We start from the raw sequence: 13,862 nt of genomic DNA, 5'->3' as shown, positions 1-13,862 counted from the left end.
AAACAATCTCTTGCATGGATATACCACCCAGTGGATACTCCACTGACCATGGGCACTCATGGGACTTCTATGGTGTTAATCCCTACTCTAGCACTATCTTGGAAAACATGCAATTGTCACTATGAAGGTCTAGCCACTCCTCTAATAGAGGAGGAAGGATGCAATGGCTCCATTTGATAAGAGGCCTCTCAACCATCTACATCAATGAGACATCTCAATTTAAATGTACATGCACCAAACATTAAAAACTTTAACCATAGAGCTACAAAAACCATTTTTTTAGTGAAACAATTCAATGTAGGGATGAATCTAACTATGGCTTAACTAGATCTATTGGAGATACCTATGCCCACAGTACTTGAGTATATATGTAGCTTCAGTGTGATAACTATCTCTAATGAGGACATGATCAAACAGGTGTAGAGTCCATGATAAGACATTGGCATACCCAAGTTTTGGATGGTGCTAGCCATTTTGGATGTCAATGAGATTGAATAGATGCAATAAAATAACCACCTCTTTATGTAAAAAATGCTCACCATATGTCATGAAGTCTTACATGACAAGTAAGATTTGCATGGCTTGTTATCACAAACTATGAAAAGTTTTGTTTTGATTCAATTCACATGGTTTATTGCTATTAATAAAGGGCCTTTTGTGCAGTAGATCCTTGATGCACCCATCCAAAAAAATTCATGTCATTTGATTTTAGATCATCACATATTTATATCTCTAAATCCTCTCTACCAAGCTCCAAAATAATGCCAAAGTACTCCAAAATCCTTGAATTTCTCATGAAATCATTAAAGGTAGTCTCAAAAACTCCAAATGAAAGACTCAATTTTTTAAAATGCCCCGCATCTTTCCCTTTGATCCATAAGATATAGTCTCCACTTTGATCCCCTAAAATGAGCCTCTTTGCTAATTGAAACCAACCGATATAGGAAAGATCCATTGCGACGTAACCACATGCTTCCCCCAGGGAGAAGTTTTTAGTTTCTAATTAACCTAACATATTTTATTTTGATATATAAAAGCCAAATTTAAGAATTCACCCATTAAATAGTATTCTATCATGTAAGTTTAAGTGCAAATATGCATACAAGGGAAAATCCCTTTGGAAATGTAATAAAGGCAGCATCTCACAAGCGTGAAATACATGGAATGCTAAAATCCATATCCCTCACTATCACATATATGAAAAAAATGTCTAAGAAAGTTTGAATATGTGAAAAGAGAACCCATTGCCTTGTTGAGTACCAATGATGAGCTATAGCATAGATTTGGTGCAAGAAACTCACCTCTACGCCATGGTGGGACATGTACATGCCCCATGTCAAGGTGGAAGAAGCCATGAAGGTCCTTGAGAAGTGTTTGTTCCAATAATGAAAAAATGATAAGATGATCCCTTCATTTGACCAATTGGTCTTATTTATAGCAAACCTTAACTCCTCATATCCTAGGCTAAAATAGGCTAATTTTTTCTACATTACAAGCCATCCCCTCTTGAAAAACCTTTTTCCTCAAAGCTTAGAAGGAAAAATACAAAGGATTGAATTTAGAAATCATAGATCCATGTGATAAAGACGATTGCATATCCAATGAAGCTCAAGTGAGAGAATTGCAATGAGTTTCCTACATGTCATAATATGGCAATTAGGAAAAAAGAGCCATAACTTGTGGTAGATGTCTTCAAATCGGGAAAATGAGATGTCATATCAAAAATGACATAGAAGTCTATCATATCCAAGGAGAAAACCATGACTTTGATGATGACAAGTCATTTTATTTAATGATGGTAATTTAATACGATAAGTTGTATTATGTCAGAAACCCATCTTTTCCCAACCTTCTTTCTCTCAAGAAAACGAATAAACAATGACGACCAAGTAGCATCAATTATAGAGTATGGAATGACTTATTGCAAGCTAATTTCCCTAGAATAAAGCCACTTGGATCAAAGGGAATACCAACATGATAGCCATCAACCATAAGAAAACTGTCATCAAGTAGAAGTACCAAGCCATCCATATCAAATGGGTATAATGCATCATCCCATAATCATATCCAAAATCCCCTTGATTATAAAGAAACATAGTGTCATTGTCATCCTCCCTATCATCCATTTCAGATGCATATGTATTCCAAGCATAATGTCCATATGCATCCCCATCAAGAAACTCATATGGATCATATGTATCCTCATATGCATCCAAATGAATTCCTTCTCTTGGTTGTTGCATACCATGGTTCTACATGGGCTGATGTAGACCATCATATGCACCATCATGTGATGACCCAATGTCTTCAAAATATGCAATTTCAACATGATCCACTTGAGTCTCATGAGAAACATGCAACTCTTGAGCTTGCTCTTCTTCTTGGCATCATCAGCCCCTCATTGTCCTTCTCTTCTTGTCCATCTTCATCATCTACATCTTCTTGGTCTTCCTCATCTTTAGCTTCTTGTTCTTCTTCGTCTTGATCTTCATCTTATAGTGGATTTGGAAATGGATTATGTGGGTGTGGGATAAGGCCGGCAGAGTAGGTTGAGGTTCTTGTATTTTGCTACCCAAACCTTTTATGACAATAATAATCTCATCAAGCCTACTTTCCATTGACTTATTCAGTAAGTGTATTCTCCCAAGAATCCCTACATTCATGCCATTTATTTCTTTGAATAATTGTTGGTAATCATTGGATGCTCGAGACACATGCATTGCTTCATCCTCTTTATGATTTCTTTGAGCATTTAATGTGCTCATGCCTTCATCCTCATGACATTGTGCATGGTATGCATGTCACTTAAAAGAACTAGCATGCCTACATGGCTAGTCATATTCACTATCAAAATGATGACCATGTCCAAAATTAGGTCCATATGCACTAGCATAATGTTGCCCATATCTATGATCATGATCGTATGCATGTTGATGTTCATACCAATGTTTGTATCCATAATCATGGTGATGTTGTCCATGTAGAGGTGGGATGCTCATGTTCGTAATGCAATTCTTCATGTTGAGGTTTGTGAAGATATTAAGATGTGGCATCTATTTCTGCTATTAATAATGATTCCATTTGTAACATGTTTGCATCCCTAAGGGAAAATGAGCTCTAGCCAGCATGTGAAAATCATATAGCAATGTTATAACATCAATTATGAGCTATGAGAGATCTTGATCACAATGCACTTCACTACTATACAGTGTAGGAAGAGGCAGCCCATGATGTGAGTGTCTACCAAAGCTGTGAGCTTCTTCCAAATATATGTAGTTCTATCCCTAATATCCCATTGTCATTTCTTGATGGTCCTTCAAATCCAAATGATGTTGCTTCTTATGTAGAAGAGGAGATTATTCATGTGAAATTAAATTATCTTTGACTTGCAACTAAAGTGGTAATGTTGCAAGCCCAACAAAAATGAGCACGAAGAAACTAGTTGCCCTTACACCTGCATATCTATCACTATCCAAAGACAAATATACCATGGAAATTCAATAAAGATATAGATCCTTGTCAAACTTTGAACATGTCAATCTAAGTAGATCAATGATCATCATTTAACTTCCACTTCCAATCTTTGTAAAGTCATTTTCTATCGCTATAGCTGATAATTGTATCAAATCTAAACAATTGCAAGTTGTTAGGTTTTCTAGTCGTAGGCCAGCTTCAATAAAGTGAGAAAGAAGACTTGGTTGTTGCCAATGCTGATGTAGGTAATAATGCTAGTGTTGAGCCTCCAAATCATGCATTTTTGTAAGGCAGAGATCAATCCAAGAATTTCCAACTTCAGTGCTAAATTCTCAAGCTTCCAAATGGAATTAGCCTCCCTAGCATCTTCAACTCCTCCAAAATTGGTTATGAATTGCTAATCATTACTTAAACCATAAAGCACATAATGTGAATCTTCAACTTTGTGAAGAAGTAGATAGTGGCATAAAGCATCCAATTTTCTATACTTTTAAAACAATGCCAAGTGTACAAGAAGGTTTGGAAAGCCAAAGTTGAGAATATTGTCTTCAAATTGTTGCCACCAATGTATAGTCTCTAATATCTAAAGAATGCCAACACAATACTAGATATGGTGAAGGCATGTATGTAGTCTCAAACTATCCTCTTTGATCCTCCTCTATAAATTGATTGAAGCAAATCATAAGGGAGGAAAGAGCATACATCAAGTTGTCAGCATGCCTATTTAAGGTCATAGATTTCTATCCAAGAATTATATTCAACCTCAATGGGCGTGTGAAGATTCACATCATTGCAACTAGTGGACAAGGATGTTGCAAAGAAGATAAGCAAGAAGTTATAAACTATCCATGTACAAGACATCCATCAATTAATTCCATTAGAGATACAAAGCTTATGTTAGAATTTGGAGTTGCATCAATCTTTTGCAAACACATAAATTTTCCACAAAGAAGCATGCTATTGTGAGGCATTATCCTTCATCTCCAAACTGAAGCATTCTCCATTGGAATCTCACTCTTGAGTGCTATGCTCGAATTTAAAAAGATTTTGCTATCATTTGTCTCATCTTATGTGTGTTAATACCAAGCCTTCATTTGAGAATATCGAATGATGAATACCTCAAATCAAATCCTAAAGGTTCTACAATGAAATTGAAGGCTAAGCATCATTGATCATAGACAAGCTCCAGGAAACATATGAGTAGGCGATTGAGGCAAGAGCTTGCAAGCCTTGGAAGGTTGCCATTAAAAGCTCTCTAGTTTTCTTGGAACCAATCATGCTTCTCTCCCTTGCTACAACTATTGCTAGCAAGCTAAATGAGTTGAAAGCTACAGAGCTATCTACAATCATAGAGGTTCATATCACAATTAGCAACGATTTAATCAATGAAGCTAGTGCAGCATCCTGCACTCTAACACTACGATCTGGAATTTGCACGACTGATCTTGAAGCTTTCTAATTTCTCCTTATGCCATTGCAAGATAGAGAGTAGGGTGTGTCTATGACAAGAGAGAGATATGGAATGAGAGGATCATGTGAATAGAAAGAATGCAAACATCTCTATCTTTGCAACTTTATTGTCAATCACAATTGGCCTACAGTATTGCTCTCATCATCTTCTTTTTTATGCTTAAACTCTTGTTGCTTCTTCTTTTGCTAAGAATAGCATTTATAATGGTGCATGTAGAGCTTGGATGAAGGCCTATTGTATAGCTTTCTTCTCATCATTGTTAACTTAAAAGGAAATATGAGCTTTGCACTCTCTCTAGTTGTTAAGACAAGTAACAACTTTACTCTACTCATCCTCCTAGCTGCACAACCTTGCATAAACATCTGTCTCACAAATATGTTAAGTTGAGTGCTCCACAATTGACTTTCTTTTCAATGTGGATACAATTGTGTTTCATCTTAGCATAGAGTTTCTTATTATGTGCCATCAACAAATCAAGCTCTATAGGATTGTGTACCAAAAACTTCTTAAAACCATTTCAAGCCTTCCCCTTATTCTTGTTGCACATACAATGTAGCTCATACCTAAAGTTAAAGAAGAAATGTGATTGAAGGCCTACTGTCTGGGTTCAACTTTAAGGTTGAAGCCTATGGAATAAATGAAATATTTTACAAAAAGTAGTTGCAATAGGGAGTGGCAAGCAATAAATAACGTCTCAAAGCTTCAAGCCAATGATTAATGGAGTCTTCTTGAAGAAATAAAATCTACAAGCATCTCACTTGGGCATTCTTCCTTCCAAAATGGTGTCCATCTTCAAGCTCTTGATGCATAAGATCCCATGGTGGAAGCCTAGATGCAAGATCATCAAATTTAAGAGAGATATGAAGGGAATTGTGAGAAAAGCTCCATGAAAGCATGAACAAATGCTTGAAGAGAAAGAAGGAAACCCTATTTCCCAAAAAGTAGTGGAACTTTTGATTCCTCTAGCCTCCTATAGCCCTCCTTTGTCAAAAGACCTTCCAGATTCGATGATGACTTGCTAAAATAGTTTCCCAACTACCATTTCTTCCAAGAACTTGTTAGTGGCCTCCAAAAATGATCATTGACGGGAATGGTAAAGTCTATCTAGTCATAATTATGATGTGATCATACCCTATGACCAAGATCTAACTATAGTTCCATGTCTTCAATATCTACAACCAAATGTTGACATAAAAATGACTCTGTAATAGTATCAAAATCTATGTTGTGATACCAATGTAATAAAGGTAGCATCTCACAAGTATGAAATACACATGAAATACATGGAATGTTAGAAGCCATAGCCTTTACTATCACATATATGAAGAAAATGTCCAAGAAAGTTTGAATACATGAAAAGAGAAGCCATAGCCTTGCTAAGAATCAATGACAAGCTACAACATGGAACTTAGCTCATGCTAAGATGGGGCAAGAAACCCGCCTCTATACCATGGTGGGACATGTACAAACCCATGTCAAGGTGGACTTCTAAAGTGTTTATTCCAAGAATGTCCATATCCCAAGCTAAAATAAGCTAAAATTTTCTACATTACACGAAAAAAATATTTATGCAAATCCATTGTCTTTATTCTTATTACAATAATTTTATTCAATCCATATCAAGACCCCACCCAAACACTAAAAACCACCAAGTCCACCCTTAGCTACTAGCATTGAGCCTTTTGAGATATCCACCTTAGCCTCATTTGGGTTATGCTAATCCTAGTATGCCAAAGGAATTACAACATGGTCCCCTAGTTCCTTGGCACCTCTCCTAGCTAACAACAAGTCCCTACAAAGAGACCTATCATGTCTAGTGCCGATTCTTGTATTCAGAGTGGTAATCCAACTTCTTTGTGAAAAGATAGTACAATAAACCTTGGGGAAGGTCTTATGCACACATCCAAGTGTTAACCTACATTGAAGAAATTATTTCTTAGAATTCACAAATATTTCAAACATTCTTTCTTATGTGACAAGCAATATGGTAAGTATACTTATAGGAAAGTATTTTTTTATAAGGCCTAAGCCGACAAGTATGTGTTCCCTTGATTTAAGCCATGATTTTGATATTCTATCTAAGGATTTGTCAATGAGATGCATTTCTCATTATGTAAGATGTATCAATGTTGGTATTCAACTCAATCAAACAATGGAAGCCAAGTTTGACCAAATGATTGTAGCGATCAAAAACTTGAGCGAGAAGTCATCTATTGTTCAACCCACAAATGGTATAACTTTATGAAGAAATCTAATCATTATATTCCATGTACTTATGAGATTGGGGAAAATTTTAAATCAAGAGATAGAAATCAGGATGTACATCCACATTCGATGTATGCTATGAGTGGTACACCACAATTTCCTCCCCAAGAGTCAAAAGCACCGTGAAGATTCTCACCACCTTTCTAGAGAAGAAGGACCCCATGGTTGCAATCCATTTTACAAGGCATTTTATTCTTAACCCACCCATATACCTCAAAGAGTGGAGATTCATGATTAACCCATTCATGAGAAAACTTCTAATTATGGAAAATCCCAGCCCAACAAGGCAAATCAACAAGGCCATTATTCTTTTCATGGTAGAGATAGAGAAAGGAGATATTAAGATAAGCATTTTTCTTGTTGTTGTTCTTATGGACAACACTCATATGGGATAATATTCATGGGTAACATTCGTTTGGACAATCTTATTATGGTAGACAATATTATTATGCCAAAGAATATAAATACAAGATCATCATTACCAACTTCAAGGGAAAGAATCCAGCGCCCACTGATCTAGAAAAATGAATTAGAAAATTAGAAATGTGCTTCAAACTCTAACCAAGGAATGATGAAGCCAAGTTATGTTATCCACACCCATACTTATATGAGCCAAAAATAATTGTTGGAAGAGCAAAAGGTGTTAAGAAATAGAATCTTGCTAGAGTACCTCATCAAATGGTATGGCTTATCTATGGAATAGTCTACATGGTAGGCATCTTCATATGTTGACTCTTTTTCTTGGCTTTTGCAAGAGAAAACTTGAGTCCTTTGAACATGGCAACTCACTATAAAAAAATTCTATAGTAAATTATATTGCTATAATTTCATCAAAAATTGGGTTTCATTGTATACATAGATGCTGCATGGTATCTACTTCATTAATAGATGTCATTTGCACAAATCAGAGGAGCTCTCCAAGAAAAGTTATGGAGCCCTATTTTCCTTGCACATTTACAGATTTGGGTCTTCACTTTTCTTCTACTCGTTGGAGGATTTCTCTCATTGCATATGATTAGTAAACCTTGTTGATGATATGATTCTACATCATAATGAACCTCATTGTATGTTGTACTTTAGTGGGCCCTCATTTGCTTGACGGCCATTGACCATAGGAATATCATAGACTAGTGCAGTCAAACCCCCTCCACAAGAGTGGTCTTTTCTAGACATTCAGCCATGAAATGCCCTGCAAAAGTTCCCCAGTGGCTCTAAGCGCTCTCTCTCTCTCTCTCTCTCTCTCTCTCTCTCTCACTCTCTCTCTCTCTCTCTCTCTCTCTCTCTCTCTCTCTCTCTCTCTCTCTCTCTCTCTCTCTCTCTCTCTCTATATATATATATATATATATATATATATATATATATATATGTACTCCTCAACAACCTTCAAAAGACCTTATTTATGATAGGCCCAATTGTTTACATATAGCCTGTCAATCTTAGATATTATGCTGGCTCCCACTGCTCTCTCTTTCTGCAGAAGAACTTAGGTAAACTGTGGATCAGCCAAACTCAATTGAAATCGAAGGATCCTGGCCTCCAATGTCAAAGATCAACTCCTCCCAAGACGAGTGTTCTCTATCTAATATCTTGTGTGTTCTTGCCCCTCTTTTTCTCCAAAGTAGTTTCCTTTTCTCTATATGACTTGATGGAGTTAGTGTCACTTAATAATGTATTATATATAATCCCTTATTTTCATATCAAAAGAGTGTAATGAAGAGACGTATGCCATGTTCTAGGAGGCCAAGCCCTTTTTTGTAGAAGGTTGGATCCTAAGGGGAATAATCCTTGGGCTTTGGGGCATGCATACCAAGGGTCACACCATATATGATGCTAATGTGGAATAGTACATCTAGTAAGCTAAAGTGAAAGGGTCTCCAAGAAGTTGAAGTGGAAGAGCTCTTCTTATTGCAATCCTATATCAATAAGACATGGTCTTCTCTCTCGAAATATTCATTATTGGGAGAGCCTACTTCTCTTATCAATGGGACATGGTCCTCTCTTGACACATTCATTACCAAGAGGGCCTACTTCTCTTATCATTTTTTTGGAACCTAATGTTCTTACTATGGAGTTATAAATATCAATGATATGGGATGCTAAGCTCAAGGTATAGATGAGTCATTATAGGGTATCTTAAGGCACACAAGCTCAATGCTAATACCACCCACATTTTTAAAGGCTTCTCTGTGTGAAAACATAAAGAGATTCATTGAGGATCATAGAGACAAGGTGCCATGAATTTGGGAAAGCAAAAAAAAGCCACATACATTCTATTGCATGAGCTTGCCTCCTTAAATAAGCACATGAGTACATTGGATACATTGCATGGGTTGAGTTTTACTTGCCACCTCAAATCCTTATCCTTCCAACTCATCATCCTCATCTCTCGACACTCTAAAGACTAGTTCATATTACATTTTCATATAAAGAAGACACTCTTACACTCAAACAAATGTTTCAACACCCCCTCTTTGTGCCTTGTTCAGCTACTATTAGGTGTTCATGTGGTTACATGACCGATTTTACAAAGATTGATTGTCCCCCCTTACTAGGTGCATTCTATGGCTACTACTAGTGGGTGGTTAGGCTCTATCTTTTGTATCTTCTTCCTTTTCTCCATCTTCTTATTCTTTATTTTCCTTGATCTATTTTGTCTTCATCTTGTGTGGGTGTTCCTCTCTATGGTTGCTTTATTTGGCCTTCCTCCTTGTCTTGAGCTTTGCTTAGATTTTGGTCTTCTTGTTATTCTTATCTTTCATTTGAGATGAATCTTTGTAGCATTCATTTTTGCAATTCATATATTGCTTATTTATATGTTAGCTAGATGTGTTTGGACTTGTCATACATATAATTTCAGGTTTGGCTAAATTATGGCTTTTGGCTTGTTACAATACTTCATATTGGATGGATTAGTAAAATGGTATAAGACTTAATGCTTGACATCATAGAGGCGTTTAATTTTGGATATGCAAACATCTTTGCATTGATCAAGGTGTCTTCATCAACAAGATGAATCAACCATTCTAGAAAAGGCAAGGCCACTTTAACCAACTCAAAAAGAGATAGAGTCCTCACTCTACAAGCTAAACAAGGCCTAGAAAAAAACTAGTTTGAGAGGTGAGTAGTGTGAAAGGGGTATACTTGATACTAAGCTATTAACCTTTAGCTTGAAAGAAGATAAGAAATAAATAAATGAAAGTGTGAAGTAGGGTGACACTATTTGTGGCATGTGTGGATGTCAACAAGTTGTGAGGCTATGTTGACTTGCATTGCATTGATTTGTGAAGGACAAGAGGACCAAAGTAATGGTGCCATTCTCAACTCCCACTTCATCTTGTTTTGCTCCAACTTAATCTTCTTCTTGTTCAGCTCATATTGGTTCTTAGTGGCCATGTAATGCATCTCTTTTGCTATGATTAGCTTCCTCTTTAATACATTGTGATCAGCTTCTTCAAGCTCTTCATCAAATATAACTCCTCCTGCTTTCCATGGCCCAAGCTTTTTTATTTTATTTTCAACCCCTTGAGAACCTACCTCCACAGAGGATCATAGAGCTATAGTAACTACCCTTCCTTTCCTTAAATCTATCTTGCAAATCTTGATGCTATTATTGCATTTGCAAGCTATCCCTATAATTTGTTGTTGCTCACAGATTTCTATCTTTGGAAATCGTCGATACTTCCCATAATAATGAATAAGGAAGTTTGGGGAATTTAGAGTTACAATGGAATATGGATAATTGTAAGGGATTTTAGGAGGAGAGGGGTCATTATCTCTGACACCACAACAGAAAACATAAAGAGATTCATGGAGGATCATAGGCAAGGTAAGCCATGAATTTGGGAAAGCAAAGTCAACCACATACATTCTATTGCATGAGCTTGCCTCTTGGAACAAGCACATGAGTACATTGGATACATTGCATTGGATTCCATTTGATCCTTATCCTTCCAACTCATCAGCACATCTCTCCACACTCTAAAGACTAGTTCATATTACATTTGCATACAGAGAAGGCACTACTCTTACATATGCTCAAACAAATGCTTCAACACTCCAAAATACAAGCTACTTGTCTCACATCTAGCTACTCTATCTCTACCTCCATCACCATCTCTTCACTTACTTTCTTTTATCTCCAATAATGTATATCAATCAAATCATATAATTCAAGCAAGACATGATTGCTCATACTAGTTTGGTTGTGTTCTCGTATAGAAATAGGGCCCACGTTGTTGCCATCATCTCGCTTCAGAGCTTTGGCTTCACATCACTTCATCACGTAGTTTGTACAAACCAAAATGTTGGCTTTAGAGCTTTGGCTTCCTTCTAGTTGGTGGATCAATGGGCCAACAAAGTCAATTCTCCACTTCTCAAATGGCTTTAGGGATAGGATGGGCTATAGTGGCGTAGTGCTAGATTTGGTAGGCTTTCCCATCCGTTGACAAGCATCACAATGTTTGCAGTAGTCATAGGCATCCTCGTGGAGGGTCGACTACCAATATCGTGCGAGTAAGGCCTTTTTTGGTTGTCGCTTCTTCTGTGAAGTGACCTCCATAGGGCTCATCATGATATGCTTTCAGAACGATGCCAATCTTGTCTCTTGCAATACATCTTCTCAGTACTTCATCTTTGCCTCTCTTGTATAGAGCACCACCTAATAGGGTTGTAAGGGGCAGATTCCAACGTAAGCTTCTTCTTCTCATGGGTGGAGGTACCAAGGGGATACTGTTGAGTAGCCAAGAGGTTGGCACACAATGCCTATCAACTTCCTAAGGAAGACAAAGCACTCTGCTAAGAGGATTTTTGCAAGCAGATCTGTAAGATTTTGGTCAGTTGAGATATTGGCAAGGTTGATAGACCTATCCTCAATGATCTCTTTGATAAAGTGGTAATGCATCTCAATGCATTTTGTCTTTGCATAAAAGACTTGATTCTTAGCTAACTAGATAGCACTCATAGAATTTGAATACAATGTAGGGACCACATCAATCAAGCCAAGGTCTGTGTCCTAATCAGAGAGCCTCCTTACAAGCCTCAGTGGTTGGATGGGTGCAACATACTCGACCTCAATAGTAGAGAGGACCATGCATTTCTGCACTCATGACATCCAAAAAATAACATCTCCAGCAAAGTTGAAGACATAGCTAGAGGGTGACTTCCTATTGTCTACATGTCTTGCATAATCAGAGTCAATGTATCCCACGACCGCTATATCCTAGCCACCATAACATATGCACATAGCTACTATATACTTCAGGTATCTCATGATACCCTTAATGACATCCCATTGCCGTCTGCTAGGTATAGCCAAATAGCATGCCACAACTTCCACTAAAAATGCCTTCTTACCGCTAGGAAAAATAACCAAATCCCATGTATGGTTAGTCTACAAGGAGTCATACTCGAACTGCATAGTCCTATCCCATGAGTGACTATCATCTTTGTACATGGAATTATCATAAGAGAGAGACTCACCTACATCTGTCACCATAACATAATCCAAAGAAGGCGTAAAAAGCGCTTGGTGGGCTAATGTTTGGCTCTAGTAGAGCATCTCAAAACAAATTGATCCTACACAATAGGCAAGGGCCTGAGCCACTAGAGCATTAGTTGTTGTAGGCTATTTAGGTGGTCGTACTAGAGTAAGAGGCTCCTCTTGAAAAATCACCATGCATACCGTAATCACCTACTCAAGCTACTTATGCTTCTTTTTCTCATGGAAAATGACATCATGGTTGCAAATAACCTTGTGATCATGTAGATCCCATATGTGATAGCCCATCTCACCTACATCCCCATAACCAATAAATATGCATTTCACAGACTTAAGGTCCAACTTATTGCATTTGTAATGTGACAAAGTACTTCTCACCACCTAGCGACTTCTACTTAATAGAGTAAGCCAATGTTGAAAGGTAGATAAGACATCCGATTTCTACTTAATAGAGTAAGCCTAGACCTTATATGAGTAATCATCAATGAATGTGACAAAGTACTTCTCACCACCTAGCGACTGACATGGCATGGGATCGCATACATCTGAATGAACAAGAACTAGAGGCTCACCCATGTGATTCATGCCAAACTTCTTATGCGTACTCATATAAACAATGATCACAAGACTCAAAAGCACTTATAGTCTAGGAGCAGAAGATACTACAAGCTAGTAAGCATTTTCATTTCTTTCAAAGATATGTGCCCAAAGCAATGATGCCAAAGAGATACATGTGAAATTGCAACCACAACCAAAACATGGTCAACTGATCCAGATACAAGGAAATGATAGAGGATACTGGACTTAGCACCACATGCAATAATAAGATTTGCATGGGTAATCTTCTATGAGGAATCACCCAAAGAGACAATATAGCTTACATTATCCATCCAGGGCGCTATAGAGATAAGACTCTTTGTGAGAGCTGGTACATGGCTGTTAACCCTCAAACGAACAAAGGTGGAAAATCCAAAAAAGCTAAAGCAGAAGACAAAGGCCAAGGCAAAGTGAAAGGAAGACAAAGACGCACAGGGAGAAAAGTCCTAAATAAAGGAGAAAGGTGCACAAGGAAAAGCGCAAGTCAATACTTTTGTAAAAGAGTGCAAGTGCATCATGGTCTAATTCAAGGAGCGCCGAGCTCTCACCCGTGCAATT

Source organism: Lygodium microphyllum, chromosome 24, assembly GCF_053477565.2.
Source record: "Lygodium microphyllum isolate KBCC chromosome 24, Lygodium_microphyllum_v1.1.10, whole genome shotgun sequence".
Taxonomy (NCBI): domain Eukaryota; kingdom Viridiplantae; phylum Streptophyta; class Polypodiopsida; order Schizaeales; family Lygodiaceae; genus Lygodium; species Lygodium microphyllum.
Note: the sequence above shows the minus strand (reverse complement) of the source record.